Source organism: Chrysochloris asiatica, unplaced genomic scaffold (assembly GCF_000296735.1).
Source record: "Chrysochloris asiatica unplaced genomic scaffold, ChrAsi1.0 scaffold00096, whole genome shotgun sequence".
In the NCBI taxonomy this organism is placed as follows: Eukaryota; Metazoa; Chordata; class Mammalia; order Afrosoricida; family Chrysochloridae; genus Chrysochloris; species Chrysochloris asiatica.
Window position 1 is genome coordinate 121,976 of NW_006408614.1, and position 5,304 is coordinate 127,279.

Sequence of the window (5,304 nt, forward strand, 5' to 3'; positions counted from 1 at the left end):
GGACTCGGGGGTGGCAGCGGTGGTGAGGTTGGCCCAGGATCGAACATTGTTTCGTTCTGCTGTGCATGGAGTCGCTATGAGTCGGTTCCGACTCGATGGTACCTGACAACAACCTGACAATTTATTTTGCTCTGGAATTTTTGCCTCTGAGCTTGAAGGCACTTAGGAAGGAAGAAAACATCATCTTGTATGTGTTCTTCAGATCAGGAATAATGGCAGCTATGGATATTTGGGGCAGGACGAGGTGGATAGAAGCACATGTGGCACACAGATTAATAGCTCCATGCCTACTCCATGCACTTTGCTGAAGCAGCTGTTACCTGGAACTTTGTGCTACCAGCTAGCTGCCAGCTTAATGAAGCTAAGCTCTTAGAATTACAGCCCATCCATGAGACTAGAGCTCGTATAATAATAATTAGCTTGATGACTTATATTGACTGCTGAAATTGGCTGAACACTATTCGCTAGGTCCTTTGTTAACTATTTTATCTTAGTTGTATCATTTGTTCTTCTCATTGGTGTTATGGAATAGATCCTATTATCAGTTTTATTATATCATTGAAGAAGAAAGAAAGAGAGAGATTTAGAGGGATTAAATAAATTGATGAAAGTCCCATAACTTATAAATAATGGAACAGAGGTTCAAATCGAGGTCATTAACCACAGTAGAACCCTGGTAGCATAGTAGCTACAGGTTGGGCTGCTAAGGTCAAGGTCAGCAGTTTGAATCTGTCAGTCACTCCAACATGAGGCTTTCTGTTCCCATAAAGATTTACAGTCTCAGAAACCCTATACATGGTTACAGTGAGTTGGAATCGACTTGTCAGCACACCCAGCAACCACTCTTAGTGATCATTCTTTATTGCTTTGGGCTCCTGGTGAGTCAAATTTATCTATGCTAAAATATAGATGTTAGCAGGAGCTGTTAGGTACCATGCTTGACTTGGAAATGTTAAGACTGTGCTGGGTCAGATAAAAGGAACCTCAAGGATATTAATCAGTATGTCTCGTCCATACTGCTAAACTTATGGAGACCCATGAACACATTGTGAAACACTCAGCCCCAAAGAAATCAAAAGAACAAGGAGCTATTTCCAACCATATGCAGGCAGAGAAAAGGACAGTGCTTCATGATTAGATGGAGGTGTGAGGGAGAACTTGCTGGGAAGCTCTTCCTGCCAGCAGCAAGGTAAATGCAGCTAGATGTAGAAGCTGGGGGTATGGCCTGAAAGAGTCCACAAAAGTGCATAACAACTCATTGTTGGCCTAGGACTAAGTTCACTGTTTTTCTTTAGCACAGTCTCTGAGTCTACACATCTAGGATGTTCTTTAGGCCCCTTACACAGACATATGTCTTGATTTGTTTCTCCTATGCAACTGAACACCTACTACCTCAAAGAGCCCGGACACCAGTTCATGGCTGTGCCAGGCAGTGAGAACTGTCTCATCCTGTAACTGTCCATTCTTCTCCTATCCCAACTTGATCTACTTTAAGCTGCAGATGTAGTGTCAGGTATGTGAATAAGGAGCTAGAGTGCTGGAGGGAGGGAAGAGAAGGATGAAGAGGAGAAGAGAAAGATTACATGGAAACGAGAAGACATTGGCCATACCATCTGCACCAGGGTGGGCTTCCTAAATTGAGATGACAAAGTGGAGGACTAACTATAAATCTGGTAATTTGATTCTTAAATTTAGTTGAACATTTTAATTATTGAACTGAGACTGTTCTGTGGATCAAATACTAAGTGATTGGAAGACTTGATATCTAGGAAAGGGGTGCAACTAGCTCACTAACAATATGAAAAGAACGGTGAAAAGAAATACTAAAGCTAGGATTCTTTTTGTTTTAGTTTTCCTGTGCCTTGCCAAGCTTTGCTTATGAACAAAGTTGTTTTAATGTGACACATTTATGTCAGTGCATGAAGAAGACCTTTATAAATGCAAGTCATGGACTCAAGCATAGCAATGATTGTGAGGCTGGCCCAGGACCGGGCAGTGCTTCATTCTGTTGTGCAGAGGGAGGGTCACTATGAGTTGGAATTGACTCAAAGGCACCTAACAAAAACAACAAATTATTTCAATGCAATGATTTCATATTTATTTCCCCAAGAAGCAAAGGATTTAGGAGATCTATAATAACTATGGTCAATAATTATTTTAGGATGAAGGAATTTGACACCCCATTTTGTTAGTCTGAAAAGCTGAGTGTTGTGAACATTAAGAGTCTCCTTGTTGTTAAGTACAGTTGAGTTGCTCTGACTCATAGTGACCCTTTATAAGGTTTCCAAGGAGCTACTGGTAGATTTGAATCACCAACTTTGTGATTCAAACTGACCTTGTGATCCAGCACATCATCCTGCAACATCACAAAAGAATAGCACTCACAATTCAATGCGGGTCCAAGACCGAGTTCATTGTTCACTGTTTCCACTTAGTATAATCTCTGAGTTGGTACATTAAGGATTTTTCTCTTGGCTCCTTACACAGAAATTTGGCTGGTTTGCTTCTTCTATGAAACAGGTGGCTCCTCTGTTACTGGTTTGGTGGAGAAAAAGGCTTGAGTGACAAAGGATGGATACACATGTTGAAAGACTCACTGGCATTTAAAATGTTTGATTTTAAAAAAAGAATCTATAGAATTGTCTTCTAATGCACAGTGATGAGGTAGCATAAATCTACTGAAGGAGGTGATGGCTGAGCAAATTCAACAAGAACAGGAATAGAGAGCAAAACAAGTGGGCACATGAAAAGTCAATGTCCTGAGATCCAGGGGCTACATTTAGAAAGCTAGGAAACTGATACTGTCGACCAGAGAAAGGTATGTGAAAAGACATTCCATTTTTCATTTCTTTTCTTTGATTATGTAAATGCCTGGAGCCTGGGTAGTATAGTGTGGATTACGAGCTGGATGGCTAACTGCAAATTTGAATCTACCAGTAAATAACTCTGCTTTCTGCTCCCATAAAGATTTACACCCTCAGAAACCCTACAAATGGTGGCTATGAGTTGGAAACAAACTTGGTGGCACACAACCACCACCATGTAAATATACTAATTCCCTGATCTTTGGCACTAAGACAAAGGCATTCTCTCTTGATTCTAGGTTGATGGTGTCAATGCAGTGAGTCAGTTAATCGAAGCCCAGTTAAGAGATACTCTACTACAGGCAGGACCAGAAGGAAGGGTTCATAGGAAGAAAGTTCTCATATGCTACACAAGGAGCAGCTAGCTTCTTCCTCAAGTTAACTATTGTATGCGGTATCAGTAAAGGATTTTACAGCAAGTAATATGGTCAGAAGGAACCCGGGTAGTATAGTGGTTAAGAGTTCATCTGCCAACTAAAAGGTTGTAAGTTTGAACCCACCAGGGGCTATGAGGGAGAAAGATATGACAGTCAGCTTCACTGAAAATTGTTGTTTTGTTGTTAATTGTCCTTGAGTCAGTGGTAACTCATAGCATGTCCAAAGAACTTCTGGTGGGTTTGAACCACTGACTTTGTGGTTAGCAGTCAGGTGCTTATCTTACAGTGTCACATCAGTCTAGGAAATCTTATGGGGCAGTTCTAGTTTGTTCTATAGGATAACTATGAGTTGAAACTGACTCAATGATGGTGGTGATGCGTTAGATTTTTACAGGTTAAATTGTGATATACATTTTGGAAATATTGTCCAGCATATGCTGGAATTGGAGTCCTGGTGTGGCGCTGTAGGGCAAGTACCAGACTTCAAGGTCGGTTTGAACTGCAAGATAGATGGCTCAAACTCACTAGCTGCTCCTCAGAAACCCTATACAGGGTTGCAATGAATCAGAACTGACTCATTGACAATTAACAACAACAAAACTAGACTTTGGACAACAACATTAATTCCAAATTCTGAAAACCAATACTAGTGAGATTCACAATGCACTGGCCATTTTGGCCAATCATATTTGGTCTAGGACCTGAAGGATTACATCAAGGTCTTTCATGTCTACAACAGGATGCCACTTGAGAAGGTGTTGTTGTTGTTGTTTCTAAGTGCTATTGAGTCGGTTCCAACCCATAGTGACCCTGTACAGGGTTTCTGAGGAACAGCTGGTGAGCTTGAACCACCCATCTTGTGGTTCAAGCTGACTTTGTAGTCCAGTGCCATGCCTGAGAAAGTAGTCACCACCAATTACAACGTAGCCCAAGTTCAATAATGTTGTTCAGAGGGGTAGCTGTAATACTTGCAGTAGACCATCTGCCTGTGTTATAGTTAAGTATCACAAGCCTGACTCTGCTTAAGGAGTTAAGAAACTGTTTTGCATCCATGGTAAGGAATTCTGGACCATGCTGTGAAATGTCAGTTTGCTCGCCTGAGTCATCAGTTCTGATGAAGGACCTGACTCTTTAGTAAGAAGGGAGCATATGACTCATTAGAGAAGAAGAGCATCTTCTAGGTGTAGGTGACCTGGAAAATGCCCCAAGTTCTGAGAAACAGGAAAGCCTGAGCGCCCCTGCAAACATTGAGATTCTGACTTTCCTACAGCAATGCTCTATAAGAAGCCAAATTAATATGCTCTTGTTCAAACAGATGAAACAGCCCCCAACTATGTAAATCCCTTGTATTTTAAACAATTTGCTACTTTAAGAAAAACCAAGCATCTCCAAGAGTCAACATTACATTCGGTACAAAAATAATAATAAATAAAAAATGTTGTTAAGTCAGGAGACTCTTCTAAGGATTTTTGGGTTTGGTGGAAAGTTTGTTTTGCTTCACTTTAATAAAGCCATTGCTGGTTTAACCATGAAAAATGTTCTGGAATTAACTCTGAACATAAGAACAGGGACTAATAAATTTTTTCAATTAAGAAATAAATTGCTATTATGTTACCTGGTGCTTTGGAAAATTTCATGGAGTTATTATTCTATTCTGCCTGTCTGCCAACTAATTAAGCAAGAGCCTTTGGTCCACCTGAAGTTGTTTCTATATATAAAGAGAATGCAGGAACAAAGTCTCAATTAAATGTTGCTGCATTTAATTACTGTAATTATTACTGAGGGACAGGCTATATCATTGATGCCTTGTACCTGTTATTTATTTATAATGGTTTTAAAAATAGAAACCTGTGACTGAATTCTTTCAAAATATTCCCAAGTTTTCATCAGTCCCACCATGGACACTTGTTGATAAAAATGAAAGCTATGAGTGTAGGTCAAGTTCATCAAATTGTATGAGAATACTTTTTTTTTTTTTTTTCCCTCTTCTTTTTACTTCTGATTGAGCTCTGATCATCCAGTCACTGAAGCCAGGATAAGTGGGTATTATCTGCAAGTGTGGG